At 35.3% G+C, this 19,022-nt stretch overlaps 1 protein-coding gene across 4 annotated transcripts in view; it reads left to right on the forward strand.

The window, feature by feature from the left end:
- LOC105230209 (AF4/FMR2 family member lilli) overlaps positions 1–19,022 on the forward strand; it is a 92,774-nt gene that overhangs the window by 38,812 nt on the left and 34,940 nt on the right. The window contains exon 2 of one of the 4 annotated variants that reach the window (XM_049453893.1): positions 4,806–4,882. The exons of the other annotated variants lie outside the window; for them this stretch is intronic. The gene's annotated coding sequence lies outside the window, so the exon portion shown is untranslated. The remainder of the gene's footprint in view (positions 1–4,805; positions 4,883–19,022) is intronic. 4 annotated transcript variants of the gene reach the window in all.

Genomic DNA, 19,022 nt, shown 5'->3' on the forward strand with positions numbered 1-19,022 from the left:
CAGCGACACATGACAGTTTTTTGACCTTTTAATAACTGCAACCGCCACCGCGGAAAGGTTTAGCGGCGCTGCCAGCACAAAACCGTTATGCTTAATGCCTCACACACACACACACACACATATTTATATAAACACAAACACCGGCAAACTAGCGGTCATTGCGGCGAGGGCTTAGTCACTTGTTGCTCAAGCCACTTGGCTGGTCGTGGGCTGTTCTTTTTCGTTGTGGGCTTTTTGTTTTGGTACCTTATTGTTTTTGTATATATGCATCTGCATTTGTATGTCATATTGCTTACTCATATGCATCAGTGCTTCACTATCAATAAACGTCAGCGCATTTCAATGCGGCCATAATCATTTTCTACCTTCTATGCGCGCAGTGATTTGTTGCTGTTATTGTTATTATTGCTGTATTATTATTTCAGTGCGCATAAAGGCAAGTATTTTTATGCCACTATATAACATATGTATGTATATGCATGTATGTTGTTGTGCTCGTGCCCATTTTCGTTTTTACGATCATGTGCGGCGAATTTAAAGAACAATTCCCAGTTTTTAGCTTTCTCCCCTCAAATTTTTATTTACAACAATTTAAAATGCAGTTAAAGTCGCGTTGGCGGCATATATATTAAGGTGTAGTGCCGGTGTGGGTGCAGTTAATTGTGTGCATAAAATATGATTGCAACAAAAAATGTAATTTAAAAATAAATAAAGTTTTGGTCACCGCGAGTTTGCTTTCGGAATTCTCCTATTAAACATAACTCTGCGTCGGCCTAAATGGGTTAACTGGCTTGATAGTAAGACTCTTTTTTATAAGCCAATATTGGAAATTAGTTTTTACATGTACATTTGAGTGTTTGTTGGCTAATTAAAGGGTTTAGTAAAAGTTCGTAGGTAATATAATATTACTAATCAAACCGTTCACACTTGGCTGTGTCACATATAATTTTTTTCTCACCTGTAAAGTAAAGAGACAAGTATTACAATGTGATTAAAGATGTTTTGATAAGTGTTCCACAAGTTAGAGAACTGTTCTCACTTTTACTTAATTCCACAAAAGGATAGAGGCTGGAACCTGATATGTTTAAGCTGTTTTATGATCTGTGTCCAAAATAAAAAAAAACTGCTCCCAGTTTAACAGACTTACTTTTTAGCTATTTACAACTTTTAAACACCTTTATAAATATTTCAAGCTCGCAGTAATGTTAATACTAACTTTTCTTATATTTATAAAACTGTTCCCACTTTAACTAAGCTCCATTTTTGCTATTTACAAGTTTTAAACACTATTCTGCATATTTCCTGCTCGGAATAATGTTAACACTAACTGTTCTCATATTTCAAAAACTGTTCCCATGTCTAATTTTCGCATTTTCCAGTAATACTATTTGTTATCATATCTGAAAAACTGTCTCCTGTTCAATTTTAATTTTTTTCAAAAAATACTAACTGTTCTCATACTCGCTCCCATGCTTGGTTTTAGTTTACTTTTGCCAAAAAAAGTTTCTAAATATTTAAAAACTGCATATCATGCTGCACCTCAGAAAACCTGCTGCAGTCTCACCATCTTAGAGATCGCCCTGTACTGAATAACAGCTGCATGTTGAATATAATTGAATCACATATTTAACATATTAGACTTTATATTACAAAAAACACCAATAATCATATCCTCCTTTCTTTCGGCAACCTCATTATGACTTTAATATGTGCGAAAAGTTACGTTTTTCAGTACAAAGCTGCTCGAAAGGAATTTACAACACAAAAAACTATGCACAAGAAAGCTAAATTGCAAACTTGCAATTTTTTCAATGAAAATATTAAACAATGCTTTATTTTGTATTGTTCACGCTTTTGGGAGAGCAGTTTTCGCTGAAAGGCAAATGACAAATTTATAGCCTCAAAACGGCGATGAATCAATTCGAGCGAACAAAAAAGCCACAAGCGGACAAATGAAACACAAACGAAGAGCGCTTTGAAGATAAAAATCGGCAATTACCTTGGCGAATTGTTGTAGGTGTTGACACACTGCGCGATTCCGTATGATGCAAGCTGCAAGGCAAAAGGTGCTGACACAAATAAGCACAAACATGCGCACGCGCAGACGCAGACGCAGTTGCGAAACACACAAAATTAATTAGTTTTGAAATACACTGGCGGTTGACACATATGACTTAGCAAAAGCTGTCGGCAGGCTTAAGCGAAATTCAATTAGAAAATGTTGTCGCATAGCGTTGCCATACAATTATGTAGCTAAATTTATTTTATTTGGCGGAAATTCATGCAATATAAACTTCAAACCACACTCAGCACATTTTGATGAAGTTTTGGCGCCCACTGCTGACACGCTTTTACGCGCATCAATGCAACAACATGCGCCAAGCATGCAACAGCTCACGCCAGCTGGCAACACCGTTGCGAGTTCATTGAAAAATACCGCCTAAAATTAGCATCGCACACTTTTTTATGGCCAGCAAGCAACAAGTGACTGGCAGCCATGCCCAGCAGCTAGGCATGTTGCCGCAACAAGTTGCAGCACAAGAAAAGCCACCGAACCGCCAACAAGCTGCAGACCTGGCCAGACGACGGCAACTTTCCATTTTCAATTTTTGTACAGATTTTCCTCCAGCAACAACTATTACTATAACAACAACAATAACACGAAGATTTACAGCAACAATAAAAAAGTGTGTAAACAGCAGCAAAAACCAGCCAACGAAAACGACTTTTCATTTTTATGAATCGCCTGTTATGCCAGTAAAATGTTGTTAGCCAACAAGTGTTGTTCTTGTTGTTGCTATTAGCTATTTGGTTGTTTTCAGTGTATGCATGTGTATCGGCATTTTAGTGGTTGTTGATTTGCCGTTGTTAGCAATTTTTATTGCCAATTCGGAAAATTGCATACGCAAGCCAAGCAAGTGCCCGCCACTCGCCCGAGACGAGCGCTAAGCTGCACTGTGTCGGCTTATGCCGTCAACGAGCAAATAATAAATTGAAAAAGCGTTGAGCGTTAAGTCGAAAAAGCCAAATAACTTGTTGTCGTCTGCGTGTTGCAGCAACTTGCATTTTCATCTTCTCACTTTTCAAATTTATGACCGCTCACAATTTCAGCCGACAAATTTTCCTGTCTACCGTCTGCCAAGTGTCGTGTGCGGGCCACTTTTAGCGCTTACCTGTATGTCTGCGGCTGGCACTGTGGTTGTGGCTGCGGCTGGTGTGGTTACAACGCATCTCCTTGGGGATAGTTCACATGTTTTTATTGCTTTTATTTGATTGCTGGCTTTTGATACGCTGTTGTTGGCTTAAATATTATTGCTTATTTGACGATGATTTTCCTTTCACAAATTTGTAAGCGCTTTCGTTTAGGTTTCGCGGTAGTGACTTTTTTCTTCTTTGCACCATTTTGTGGCTAGTAAAGTGGTGAAAATAGCATTTTTCCACAAAGTCTGCTATGAAGCTGCGCTGCTGCCAACCGGTTGTTTCTGGTTGCATGCACTTTCATAGCGCCATAAATTTTGTTCGAAATGAAAGCGAAATTTCGCAACACTGACGACAATCTCTGTATGAGCGAAGGAAGGAATGAGTTGTTTGAAATGCCATTTTTAATTTAGTTTAAACGACTTTGGAATGAGTTATGGTTAAGAAACTGGCTTTGATTTTGAAAATACTAGACATTATATGCATATTTGGCATACAGTAACAACCTGAAGTGAAAATTAGGTTTTTGCGATTTCGAAAAAGTTGTTCTCTTCTAAATCAAATATCTATGAAACCCAAAAATATATTCAGTGTGTTTTCTTTCGGCAAACTAGAACTTGTCTTTGGCTTCAGTGTTTTTATGGAGCTGGTCTCCAATAGTGAGCACTATAAACTATTTTCCTTATTATAGGGATAGCTTCACTTTGAAGTCTACATAATTTCAGTAGCCGACCGATTGAAGTACTAAAAAAGTAAAAAAAATTATACTTTTTGATTTATAGGAGATTTTTGACGCCGAAAATGGAACCCAAAAATAAAAAAAAACCTTCATTTAGCTAAGACATATTTTCCGATCGACGATCAAACAAAAAATCGAAAAAAAATAATTTTACCTCAAATATTGGTCAGTCAGATCAAAAAACGGACAGATCAATGTATGCAGACCTAGTTATGCAACAGACGAAAAAAAAACTACAAATCATCACTTCCTAACCGTTATTGAAAACATATTGTACCATACTCTAATGGCAATTAAACTTCAAACTAATTTCCTTATTAATAAACTTGTTTGCGTTGCAACCGAAATAGTTGCCACATCATCGGCAGACAAAAGGCAGATTACCATTTTCTTATTTGTAGCTCAAATCACGCGAATTAGAGTAAATAGCCGCTTCCGCAAATCAGCTGAAGCGTGAATATCGGTAAAGTCAGGCTGCCAATCAGCCAGCCAAGCAAACAATTCACCAATTCATTTCCGTTTCGATAGTCAATAGGAAATTGCGCCATGTGTGTTAGCAACGACGATGCGCGTCTGACACTAATCGCGCTGGTGAATTGGTGAATGGGCGAATGGAAATCGGGTGAGTGTAATTAACGGACGCAATAGGCGTATGCCGGCAGCTATGTGCATTGATTGTTTGAAAGCGAAAATTACAAAAAAAAATTAAAAAAATAAAAATAAAAAAATATATATAAAATATAAAATAAAAAAAAGCAAAATATTTATAAAATAGAAAATGTAAACCTTTAGGCATATTCTAATCCCACCTGTGCCGCATGTCCAGCTTTATTAATTAGTTTTTGTTATTTTCTTTCTTTACTTGCAGGTAAGCGCAACAAATCGCCTCATAATTTATTCAGTCGAAACAGCTGTGTGTTGACTTTACGGTGAATTCTTCAGTGTGTAAGTCATTTGATATTTTTTAATTAACTCTTGTAGCTTAGTTGTAGTTATTTGTCACAGTACAAGTAAGTATATTTGCCATAATTTCTGTTACAAATGCATTAGTCGTGTGTTGACCGCTCGAAATGCCAAATTAAAGCCACTCTTTTGCCAACACAAACAATATTTCATTCGTTTTCTTCAGCGCTGAACCGTTAATTGCTGCATTCATTTGCCAGTCGCACTGTCTACACGACTGCTTTCGTGAGTTCTGTTAGTTTAGCGCTGCTCCATCAAGGTTAACTTCATTTCGGTGGCCAACAAATATTTTGCCTCAGTTGGCTTTGTTTATCATTGACTTTTAATGTGCATGCATTGCCTGAGAAAAGAGCAGCAATCTAAAACCACAACAGCAATTCGAAAGCGCAACAACCTAATTGATTTCTGACAAATGACGATTTAGTACGGCAGCGAACAGTTGAGTGTTAAAAGCGCACAGTGCTGGGCATATAAATGGAATAGCTCATTTTGATTTTAATTTTTGTTAAATTAACAAAAATATCAAACAATTCTTATTTCCATAAAATTGTATAAAAAAAATTAAATTTTTGTTTTGAAAACACTAAAAATATTCTAAATATAAAATTTGTTTACTATGTATTTCACTCCACAGTACTGTAAAAGCCTGACTGGCAAGCTTTAGCTTCGCGCGCTATTTCTAATTTGGCATTTTGCCCCGCTAACGTCATAGCGCTTGTAGGCGCTAATTGTTAAAAGCATTGAACTTGAACCTTATCTTGCATACAAATTTCATTGTTTACAATTATGCTGCAGCCTTATAATAGGGTTGTCTGTTGTTATTGAAATGGTCGCTGAAATAAGGAGGTTAATCGTACAAGTTTTTCTTGTTTTTGTACATTGTCAACCTACATTTGGGCATTTTTTCTAAGTAAAGTCTCATGTTCATGTGTGTTGTTGGGGTTATTAATCATTTAGATAAGAAATAATTTGAAAAAATAAATTCATATGAAAGCATACACCTATTACTGAAGACTTTATGAGATCATCAGCAAAATGTCTGCAAACTGTTTCTTATACTTTTATTGGTAAATACATGCAAAATGTCAGAAGTAAAATATGAGCTTTCATATCATCCAAGCTTTTATTTATTTGAGCTTTTATCATGAAAATAGAGCTTTCAGAAGTGAAATGTCAACTTTCATAATATCTAAGCTTTCATTTATTGAGCTTTCATCATGAAATTGGAATTTCATATTAAAGTTATGACTTTCAGAAGTAAAATGTGAGCTTTCATATAATCGACGCTTTCATTTATTTTAGCTTTCTTCATTGGAATTTTCAGAGGAAAAATGAGTTTTTGTGATATGTAACCTTTCATTTATTTGAGCTTTTCTCATAAAATTAGAATTTAAGATTAGATATGGCTTTCAAAAGAAAATGTGGGCTTTCATATTACTTAAGCTTTCATCATGAAATTAAAACTATAACATTCGTAAGGAAAATGTGAGCTTTTATTTATTTGAGCTTACATCATAAAATTAAAGCTTTCTGGCGGAAAATGTGAGCTTTCACTTTACTTACACTTTTTTTTACACATGCTTTCATCATGAAATTAGAATTTCATATTAGAATTATAACTTTTTTGAAGTAAAATGTGAGCTTTTATATTATTAAAGCTTTCAGAAGTCAAATATAAGCTTTCATAACATCTAAGCTTTCATTCATAAGAGCTTCCAGCAATAAAACTTGAGCTATAACATTCATAAAAGCTTTCATTTATAATTTATATGAGCGACATACGCCAAATGAAGTCGTCATTAACTACACGAAGTCATTTGCAAATTACGTCGTCATAATGAATAAATATTATGGCGACTTACAATCTGAATATGTTATCAGCCTTATACAACCGCACGATTCGAATATTAAATGCGAATTTTTGTGTCATTTTGCTTTTATTGTTTTAAAAATCTGATAAAAAATAATTAATACAGCCGACACGTAGTTGGCGCGAAACGGGCTTTATATAGCTGTAAACTACAGTAATAAAAGCAACACAAATGTGGTCGTTTCAGCGATAGAGATATAAATGCTTCGCAGCGATACGTGTACGCCAGCGCCAAATATTGGCAAAACGTTAAATCGATTTTATATAAATGTGGGCCAAAGCTGATTGGAATTCTTTTATTATGCAAAAGCGAATAAAAGTCGTAAATTGCAGAAGCAGCCGAAATGGTTGATATTCAAGTAACAACAAAAATTATAACAAAAAGTTCGCGCAACAATAAAAGTTTGTTGTTTCAACAAATTGTTGTTGTTGTACATATAAACCGCTCTTCATGTCATTTATGTTTTTAAATTGACTGACAAAAAAATTTGGGTTTCACGCATAAAACGGTGCTCGAAGCGACTGCCGACTCATCGGCCGCTTTGCAGCGTTGCCACCGCGCGCTGACGCCAAAATGTTTTGTTAAGTCCAAATAACAGCGGCAATTTATGGCATACAAATTGAAAACAAAAAAAAATAAACAGAACACAATGCAAAGAAAACGTTACCCATTGCCATTCATCGGCTTTCGACAATCAACAAATAACATTCTGCATTCAACATTCACCATGAACAACAACGGCTACACCGGTGTACAAATAACGTGTGGCCTTTTAACATTATTTTGTGCGTTCTTGTGATTTTTGTTGTTTCTTTTACACATTTCTGTTGTCCGCACTGCTTTCGTGTCTTGTTCTGCTTTGTGCGCATGCGTGCGTTTGTGTACGCACAATTGTGTTTACTTAGCCGCTTCTTTAGCTGCGCTCTTAATTTATGTCAAAATACTGTAAAAGCGAATGTCTGCGCATTGTGTGACTAAGAAGCCGCGCAGCTAAGCTACCGAAAGCGCCGATAATTCGACACACAATTGAAGTGGCGGCTGAGCATAATTTGTTTTTAGTTTCCTTTTTGTTTGGCGGCGAAAAAGAGAAAATGTGCACAAGAATCGGAACTCACTTGAGCTGCTTGTAAGCGTTTATAGTGAAGCTAGTGGCTATGGCATCATTATTTCTTTATTTCTAACTATAAAATATTGTATTGAAAGCTTTATAAAAGCTCTAAACAAAATTTAAATGCGATAACGCGAAATTGCAGCAAGTTATTGAGATCTCAGAAAAACAGTTCAGTTAATTTATTTCATTATATTTTATATTTTTTTGAAAAACCATATTAGAATCCGAAAGCTTTAAGCTGTATGAATGTACTATGTATAATAACCATAATTCACCAAGTCAAAAAAAAATTTAATGCAGAGGATATAAATTTAATGAATTTATTTTTTTATTATTTTGCTTATTTTTGGCGAAAGCTCAGCATGAATGCGCAGCAGTATTAGCGAGCTTTAAGCTACATAGGCTTCACAAAATATAAATTATTTTCTATTTTTTTTAAAGAGCTATTTATTTGCTTATAAAATTAATTAACATGGAGCTTAAAATAAAGAAAAGCTTTCTTCTCGGTAGTTTTGGCGAGCTTTAAGATTTATAGACTCAAATAAATTACTGTGACTTCAATTTAATGTGCTCACAAAGTGAATTAGCATGGAGCTTAAAACAAAAAAAAAGCTTTTATTTGAAAGCTCGGTAGTTTTAGCAATCTTTAAACTTTACAGACTAAAAATAATATATGACTACAATTTTATGTGCTTATAAAATTAATTGTCACGAAGCTTAAAACAAGAAAAGCTCTTATTTGAAAGCTCCGTAGAATTAGTTAGCTTTAAGCTTCATAAATTACACATATTCTAAAACTGGACCCTAAGTAACCTTTCATAAAGGTTGTATGCTGTATAAAAGCTAATTCTCTATTTACTTTAAAAAGCTTTTTATGTACTAAAAAAAATGAGTTAAATAAAAACATTCAATAGCTGATCGCAACGTCTAAATTAGTAGTCATCTTCGCTCTATTCGTCAGAGAATCTTCTCTAACTGAATGCGGATCCCCAGTACAGTTAGTCTTCTTCTTCTTCTTCAGTTAAATGTAACGTTTGTATTTGCAACTTACAATAAAGTTACTGAAATTGAAAAATATTATTATTAAAAAAGTGACTTAAACACTCAACTATTATAAGAAAATCTCAAATTCCAGATCTTCTATGTAAGCAGCGCTAAGCGATTTTTATTGCTTCACCCAATTGTTGCAACAAAATGCTTAATTGTAGTACTCGTAAATGCTTTTTGTTTCTTGTTATGCTTTTAAGTGCCCATTTAGTTTTTATGCAATGCATTTTTTATTTGCTTTTTGGGATTTCTTCTCACTTCACGTGTGTAAAGCCCTTTTATGCAATCTTTATTCGCTCTGAATATTTGATACGTTAATGCAAGAGCTATGGGGTTGCCATAATGACTTTATAAGCATCTCGCGCATGTGATTACGCATGCATGTAGTTATTGTTGTTGTTTACATTAGCTGTCAGTTTTCCAAAATAAAATGTTGAATGCTGCAACATCAAAATTTAGTTGTAAACTGAGTTTAAGGTGATTTATAACGATTATCTCATTTTGTACATTGAAGGCCGATCAAGTTTGTCGCTTAAGTCTTTGGTAAGGAAGTGCTGCATTGGACGATACTTATACCTTGAACGAGGTAAATTAAGTGTGCCACGATGTTTGTAAGACATAAACGAAATCATAGGAGATGCTAAGAAATATATACATACATATATCAGCTTGATGAACAGAGTCCATTTAGCCGTATCTTCCAGTCAGTCTGCTTGCCGGTATATGTATACGCGAACTAGTCCTTCACTTTTCAAGTAATCCCCAAAAGTATGCTTATTTCTTGGAATCGTCGATATCCGTCTACGATAGCATATAGCTGCCATACAAACTGAACGATCAGAATAAAGTACTTGTATGGAAAGCTTTTTCATTTGACGAGATAAATTTTCAAAATTTGGTATAGGTTATTGTATAAGTCAGTATTGCTATCCACGAAAAAATTTATCAGATGCTTATATGGAGAGCTTTTTTATTTGACGAGATATCTGCACAAAATTTAGTACGGGTTATTGTCCGAAATAACGGTTCAATCTCCGAAGAAATTATTCAGATCAGACCACTATAGCCTATAGCTACCATACAAACTGACTGACTGACCTGGGGTTTGTAGTAGAGTATAATTTGTGTGAGTATAATAGCTGAAAACTAACGTTTTTTTTTTCTTTTAACACTTTCATGATATTTCTGATTTTTTGGCTTAATTTCTTACAAGAAGTACAAAAAGCACCAAAACCAGCCAAACCAAAGTGCCTACAATGATTTATATCAAGAGGAAACTCTTTACTGCCAATAATAACCCTCTACTTGCAATAATATGATGAAATTACTGCGCTATGATGTTCAAATAATCTCAAAACAACAACAAATATGTGTAAGCTGTATTTATCAAACAAAAATTAGGTGAGTCTTTACTCCACCAAGAGTCACTACCTGTTCTCTCCTTCTCTCTTGCCACTTTTTCAAACTTCATAGCATTAAATTATGCTATCTTATCGGCAACAGTAGCAAAAGAGTCGCCACCGATGCCATGCAACCATGCAAAACAAAAGTAACTTGCAGACAGTTATGCTGGCAACAACTCGTAGCAACTAACTGCGGCCAGACAGGCGGCTAGTGGCAGCAACGCCATCTTCATCATTTGTGTCAGTTGTACGCAATAATCAAAATCGATCAAATTTTTATCTAAACAGGAAGAATTCAATAACAACGCCAACGATAGCAGCAAAGCGGTTAGAGGGGAAGCATAGCGAAAAGGTTGCAGCAAGCGCTACTACATACGCGCAAAGGTCTGCAACAACGCAGCCAGGCAGGCAGGTATAGCAAATAAAAGTAAATGGCGATACATGTGTAGAAAAAATCGTCTAGCATGCAATCAGGATGCCTGCCAGCGCGGCTCACCGCCTTTTCCACAGCACAAGTTTGTTTGTGTATGTGTGTGGCAAATCATTGCAGACAGTTCGTTGCTGCTACTGTTTTCGCCACCAGCACACACACACACACACACATAATGCTCCGTGCATTTTTAATATTTTACTTGCCACAAAAAGAGGCAATAGACCGCACAGCGCAAGGAGCGTGCCTGCGTCTGCTGCTTTTGCTGTTGTTGTTTCTATTAGCTGGTGTGCTGGTGTTTGTGTGCGTATGAGTGGCTTACCCAGTTTGGGCCTTAAGGCCATAAACCACTACACCAACTACAACTAAAACAACAGCAAAGTCACCGGCGAGTGTGGCAAGCACAACAAATGACGGCAGCAGACCAGCCAGCAGTAGCTGCTGCTTGTTGCTGCAACAACAGTAGCAGCAATAGCAACTCTAATGAAATTCCATTTAGGGTCTAACATGCTGCCACAAAAGGCAGTTTCGCTTTCGCCTGAAATGGTGAATGAGCAAAAGAATAAAATCAAGCGCTTTATTTGCTGCTGCTGCTGCTGCCGACGGCTGTGGTAATGTTGACCAAAGCGCAAAAATAGTAAAAGGCATCTGCAGGTTTTTGCAGTTTGTTTGTTTTGTTGTTTTGTATCCACTGTGATTTTTTTTCTACCGACTGCCATAAGTCTCTCGTGCTTCTTGGCTTATGTGTTGTTTGACTCTTTCTCCTTTTTTTTGTTGTTGTCTGAAATATTTTTATTTAAAATTTTACAAAAATCATTTTTATGTTTTTGGTTTGGTGAAAGACCTTCCTATTTGGCAGTTTGTGGCAGCTTTTAGTTTTATTTTTAATCTCGAAATTTTTTAGATGAGTTTGTATAATATACATATGTGCGAGAGGCACGTTTGTGGACCGCGAATAATATAACTGATCTCATTAGCTTAGCTATCAAAAATCGATAGCTGGAACGCAAACAGCCTCTATTGCTATCATTATGGATAAATCATTATACTATATATTTGCTTCACATGTTGTGCTTTTCAAGTGATCCTTTAGTTTACACTATTACACCAAGGTACTTCAGGTCAGGTTTATATGACTTTGAAGTAATCTCACTTGTCCACATGGTGAGCGATATTTTTTCTTAAATTCTCCTAGAGCTTACGAGTAAGCTTGGGTTTTCTGCTTTGGCGCCTTTAGACCCATGGTAGAAAACCATCGGTGGTAACCATGTATGCAGTCATTGCATTTGATCCGGAGTTTATCTAGATGTTTGCCCACTATGATCACATTGAATTCAGCAGCAAAAGCGATTTTTCTCAAGGCTTCTGGTTGATGTATACCAGGCACCCCTTCGTACATCAAGTTCCAGAATAAGAGGCTTAGAAACGAGCCTTGCGGTACTCCACTCGAAATAGAGTAGCTTCGCGTTGTTTCGAAAAAAAAAAATTATTGTTTTCCAATAAGCTCTTAATGTACATATGTACGTATGCAGTTCCCCAGGGGTCTAGTATGCTTGCTTTTTCACAAAGCTTTTCGAAACAAAGTGTTTTTTCGAAACAGAATTTTTTACTATTAGTAATGACTGACCTCAGTAGCTTCTTATAATTTTTATGCTATCAATTTCCTTTTGCTCTAAATATCAGTATGCCTTAAGGGCTTCTAGTGTGACGGCCTAAAAAAAACACAATTTTTGAGAATTAAGAAAAGGGTAGGTAGCTAGGTGGGAGTACAGCCCTGTTGTATTTCAGGGTCTATTAGCACTATCTGTGCCACTTTAGTGCACTTGTCGCAGACCTTTTTATTATTGCTATCACGTTTCACCTTCTCGTTCAAACCATTGATACTAATGTCCGATATGCTTTTTGTGGATATCCCTATCGATAGGGTTGGGCAATCACGGAGAAAGTGGAAAACTGTTTCCTTATTTTCTACTAGTTCAGCAGCCTCGGCAAATGCCCTGTTACGGTGCTTAGTCTAAGAGACTTTTCCTGGACCTATTTAATAAGTTGTCAGTTTTTTCTTGTCATATATTGTCATATCTGTTTAGTTATTGCATTTTGTTATACTTTTTCTAAATTTGAAATTGTATATTGAGCTCTTTCCTGATCGATCCTAACAGGCTTGGTATTAACTCACCTCGGAATCGTTCTGTACTTATTAATTTCCCATTTTAATTTTACGAGTATATTTATACATATTTTTCGAATGCTCAGTTTGAAGAAAAATCCTCAGTACTTTTCGAGTTACATGCGATCTTCGATGGCGCCACAAAAGACCTTCATTGCTGATTACGGCTTTGAAACCAAAAACAAACATTCTCTCCGAAAGATGTTGCCTTCACAATGACCTAAGTTCGACAAAAATTTTGGCAAAGTTTTGGCGTTTTAAAAAAGTTTAATTTTACCCAAAATTTGGTTCGCTTTTTTTTTTTAAATTTAGTAGCCTATTGTATGGAGAATTATATACAGAACACAGATAATTTTAAAATAATAGTGATCAAATGTAACTTTGGGAAAAACGTTTTTACAGACAAACTGTTGCAGCTAAAAGGCTCTACTGCAAAAACTGTTTGAGATATCGATTGAAATTTTAGTATGTTATTTCTAAGACTATAAGCCATTGAAATATGAAAATCATTGTAATTGTTCTTGCAAATGCAAATGCCGAATTTTGAAAAACTAACAGTGTTCAATAAGTTATTACAAAATAGTGAAATGTCAGCAGACACACATACACATATGTATAGAACGCCGTATGTATATAAGTAAACACGAAGAATGCGCATAAAATGGTAAAAAGCACGTCAATGCATGCTTTGAGTAGCCGCCAATCGCTTGCGAAGTTGGTCAGCAATTGTAAATATTTGCTGCAGCGGCGACACACATTCACGGAAACTAAAAAGAGCGCGCTGACGGCGTGGCGAAAACGATAAAACGTGTCATGATGTATGTAATATGGAATGCATGCAGCTAAAGCGCAGCAGCGGCACAGTGGTGAATCGATGATGTGACAGTAAATAGCAGAAACAGCAGCCGCCGCGCTGGAGGTAAACGTCAGGCGAGAATAGCCGCCAACATGTTGGGCGGCGATGAGAACAGCAAGTGTTTAGTAAGGAAAATAGCGAGACGGCGAGACGAGAAACATGGGTAATCATAATAATTTTAAATGACTAAGCGAAATGAACGGTTAAACACCGACAGCCGAAGCGATAAGTGAAAGAGTCAAAAACGCGCAAGCAGCAACTCACCGCTTGGGAATGTGTGCGCATGCGCATGTGTGAAAAAGCGAACACGGGGCTTAAGCAGGTGTGCGTGTACGCCTAGCTGCGTACTTAGCTACTGCATATGGACAGACTGCGTTTGTACTATATGATGCGTCAAATTGAGCAATGATGATGATTATAATTTTTAACAAACAATCTTTAAATGCATGCAACACGCACAAAAGCGTTTATCGAGTGACGAGTGAAAGATGAAATGTAATTCAAAAAGGCCGTAAATGCTTTGAAAAATATATAATGAAATAAAAATCAACAATTACGCCGAATCAGTGAATCAGCTGCAGTGGCAGCAACAGTAGCAACGGCGCGGTGAAAGAAATAGAAAATAGAAAACCGAAAATCTTTAATTTCTTTCTCGAATGCTTTGTGCAGTCATGTTTTCTCATGCGGCGATGGCTGATTACGTGCCGCAAGCGCATAACTCGTAATAGAAAATAAATTTGAAAAATATTTGAAAAAAAAAATAAAAATCATTTTCATGCGTTGCATGCCACAAATAGTGTGTAAATGCAGCGTGAAAAAGCGTTAGCCATTAAATGCGCATGAACACTCATAAATTGTTGATTGGAAGGCTGTGAATTCACGCGTTAAGTGCCTCGAAGAAATAGGTGAATTTTCAAAAAGCAAAAGCGTGTGTGTGTGTGCGCTTGTGTAAAAATATACTTAGAGCACAATATGCGTGCGCATACGCAGATGCAATATTGTTTTGGGAATAAATGTATTTTTTGAAAAAAAAAAAGTTTTTTTTTCTAAAAAATTTGGAATATTTTTTTTTCAAAAAATTTTTTATTGTTTTTTTGTTAATTTTTATTTTTTTCCCCAAAAATCTTTTGTTTTATTTTTCTAAAAAAATTTATTTATTTTTCTAAACAAATTTTATTTTTTTTTCTAAAAAATTTTGATTTTTTTCTGAAAATTTTTTACCTTTTTTCTAAAAAAATTTAGTTTTCAAATTTTTTTATTTTTTTTTTATGAAAAATTTTATTTTTCTTTTATTAAAAATTTTAAGTTTTTTTCTAAAAAAATTTTGATTATAGTATGAGTTGACTGAAATGTTTTGAAGGAATTCACACAGCATCAAAAACGAACATATCTGAAAAACAAACACTTTGTTACGGCATGATACAAACTTTTTTTGCTGGTTCATAGAATTTATTGAAAGAACTTTACGGCATTTGCTTCAGCAACTCATCTTCATTTTATGCCGTTTTTGTAGTAATTTTTTTTATGTAACTCTATTTATACTCAAGTTCCTTTTATTTACTCTATAAATCAACCCATTATTTGATTGAACTTAAATAAATCACCCTCACTCTGCGCATGCGCGTTTGCCTCTAAAGTCTTTTGTTGGCCGCCACTTTGCCATTGACGTATTTATCGAAATTACAACAACAGCTTCGCGTAATTTAAGCTGCATTCCAGTTTTATCACAGTTGTTGTTGTTGTTGTCGACTACATATTTGCCTAGCTATGACGCTATAAATTAGTGTGAAAAAGCGCTTGCCTATTCAGCAGTTCATTTGAGTTCGTCTCCGACGAAGTCTTTTGTTTTTCAACCAGACGCTGTTATGGCATCGCCGCGTCGCTGTGCTTTGCCGTTTAAACGCATATTAAATAAGGCACATAATTATATTTTCTGCGATAACATCTGACATGTTTGGCTCATTTGCTTATTGCTGAGGTTATGATGTTTGAAACATAGCAAGCGTGTTATTTATTTTGACAGCTCAAAGTCAATATGTGGCGGTGGAATGCTGCGAATGATAATAAATGCCGTTAACATTATATAATGGCAATAAGTGTTGAGGAAATGATTTGTTATACATCAAAAATGCTAAGGAAGATCATTTCTTGGGACTCTTTATATCAGAGCACTATAGCATATAGCTGCCATATTAACTGATTGATGGAAATCAAGTACTTGTATGGAAAACTTTTTCATTTGACGAGATATATTAATGAAATTTGGTCCGGATTATTATTCAACGTAACGCTACAATCTGTGACGAAATTGTTCAGATGGAACCACTATAACGTATAGCTGCCATACAAACTCACCGATTGGAGTCTAGTGCTTGTATAGAAAACTTTTTTCATTTGCTGAAATATTTTCAGTAAATTTGGCCCAAATTATTGTTCAATAGAACGCTACAATCTACGCACAAATTGTTCAGATCGGATAAGTATAGCATATAGCTGCCATATAAATTGAACGATCGGCATCAAGTGCTTGTAGGGAAACCTTTTTAATTTAACGAGATATTTTCAGCAAATTTAGCTCAGGTCATAACCTAAGGAAGTAGTGTCATTCCTGCAAAACTTATTTAGATCGGAGAACTATATAATATAGCTGCCATACAAACTGACCGGACGAAATCAAGTTCTTGTAAGGAATTTTTTGGGTTTATGAAGGGTATGATAGCTTTGATGCAACTTGTTACTTGTATTTGTTTTTTCTTTCCTTTTCTCTCTCTCTCTCTCTCTCTCTATCTGTGTTTCTCGCTGAAGTTATAGTCATAAAAATCATTAACCCCTAACTAAACCTTATCTAATTTAACTAATATATTCATATTTGGATTATCTATGTAATCAAACTATCAGTGTATGCTCCTTAAGACACGAAAATGTATGTGAGTCAACTTTCTGAGAACGATAACACTGTAACATGTCTTCTTGAACAGACCTTTGTGTTTATATAACCCTTAAACCAACTCGAACTTTCCTTTTTGGTTCCAAAAAAATATAATAAAAATATTAATTTTGCACTAAAAATTTTTTAGTAGATATTTTATGTTACTACAACAACAAGAACAGCAACTTATCAATGACATATTTAATATTTATAGCTTTTCACAACAGTTCCCCCTTCTATTTCTCTGGTAAACTCAAGTCGTACCACAATAATTTACTTTTTATTAGCAAATTTTATCACGCAACACCCTGTACATAATTCTTTATTATATTCTTGAGCTCAGAATTGTATTAAAAATCAGTTATATCTTCGCTTTGTTTTATTTATCATGTGCAGTCCCTTAAAGTGGGCACGCAGCGCTGCTTTGTTTTAATCGCCATATTAGCTGTTGCCCATTATAGAAAATCGCCACATGCATAATTAATTGCTTATAAGCTTAGAGAATGCTTTAGGCACATGCTAAAGCTACATATAAAATCACAAAAACAAATACAAATAAATAAAGTTAGCAGTTATTGTTTGTTTATACTTGTGGCTTTGCTAGTCTCCTCACTAAAAGACCAATTCAAAGTCCCAAATACTTAATAACATGCAAATTTTATTACATTGTTGCTTTTTTATTATTAATATTTTTTTCTGTTTGACTATTTTTTTAATCTCATAATTATTCTTTTTCGTATTTGATTTTGTGCTCTGCTGGCGCGATCTTCTGCCATTTCAGAGCCTAACAATGGCGCACGCTCTTCATTCGCTCTTTGTTGGTTGTATTATGTGAATTGTCTGCTGATTAAATCGCTTATTGAATAATTACTATATATTGTATTCACGTTACAACCGTTAATTTGTTTATACAAATTTTTGAAAGTTTTGTCGCATTGTATTCGCACATTGTCAAATGATGTGTTAAATTTTAGTCAATAGTCGCGGCTTAAAAGACGCTTTTGTGCGTTTTAGAAAGGAAAATAAATCAGAGTTTGAAAGTATTCGCAAGCTGTATGAATCTGAATAAAATTTGTGGAAAAATAAAAAATAAAACTACCGAGTTTGAGCTTGTGAGTGACTGGTGTTTTTTACTGCCCTCAAAGCTGGAGTTAATATTGGCGTTTTGCAACACTGGTTGGTGCATAAAGGAATCATTGAAAATGAGCTTGCTGAACTCCTGGTAAAAAAAAGGTACGGCAACCAGTCCGATAGGACCGGAACCGTCATTCGCTGTGAGCCTGAGAAGGAAGAGCAGGTAAAAAACGCCACTGGCAACACGTGCATGGGCTTCGACAGACACGTTTGATTCTGAGAGCGTATGTTACAAAACGGTCTAAGAAACTAATCACTTTTTCCAGAGACAAAGTAAGGCAGCTTGTGGGAGTTTATATGGGTCACGGGAGTCTGCGAAGTTATCTGTACAGATAAGGGTACTGTTTCAAAGATCATGTCGCTTTTGCGACCAAAAAGCAGAGACACCAAGGCACATGCTCCTGAATTGCTCCGCAATGGCAAGGCATAGGATCAGATAATGTCACAAATAAATCCAGTGAGAGAACACATTAAAACCATTGAACTAGGAGCTTTACTCAGTTTTATCTTTAATATGACGGAGTTAAACGAAGTGTAGCAATTAAAGGAGAGGGTGCAACAGACCACGGAACACAGTGCGTTCTTCAAATTCCAATATAATCTAAACTAATATTAATAAAATATATCGGCATCTAAAATGCAAAATAATGTAACAACACGTTTCATAAGTATACAGGCGAAGAAAAAGTGATATAAAATACAGCAGTAAAATTTATAAAATACAAAAAGAATTTTTAAGCCAATATATATTATCCAGTGCCAAAAATATTGTATGCTGAAACTATTTCCTTGAAATTCTCCTAATAATGAAAAATATAAATTCGTGAAGAATCGCTTACTTCGCCCCAAATAACCGTTTTTTACGGTGAAAACTAATTTTCTAAAACGAAATGCAGTTCATGCTATACGCTTGATTATATAAAGAGGGTAATGCTTTTGCATTAAAAATATTTTCTCAAGACTTCGCTCAAGACACCAACATTAAACTGGAGTTCACACCACATTGACTATTATTTTTCTAAGAATTCTCATATATATTTTGTTATATGCAAGATGCTTTAACTAACATCTGAAGCTTGAATTTGGTCAGCAGCAATTACATCAAGTGTACACAGAAGCCGATAAATGCAAGAAGTAAAACATGACCTCATATTTACATACACAACAAATATAG

Source organism: Bactrocera dorsalis, chromosome 3 (assembly GCF_023373825.1).
Source record: "Bactrocera dorsalis isolate Fly_Bdor chromosome 3, ASM2337382v1, whole genome shotgun sequence".
NCBI classification, from domain to species: Eukaryota; Metazoa; Arthropoda; class Insecta; order Diptera; family Tephritidae; genus Bactrocera; species Bactrocera dorsalis.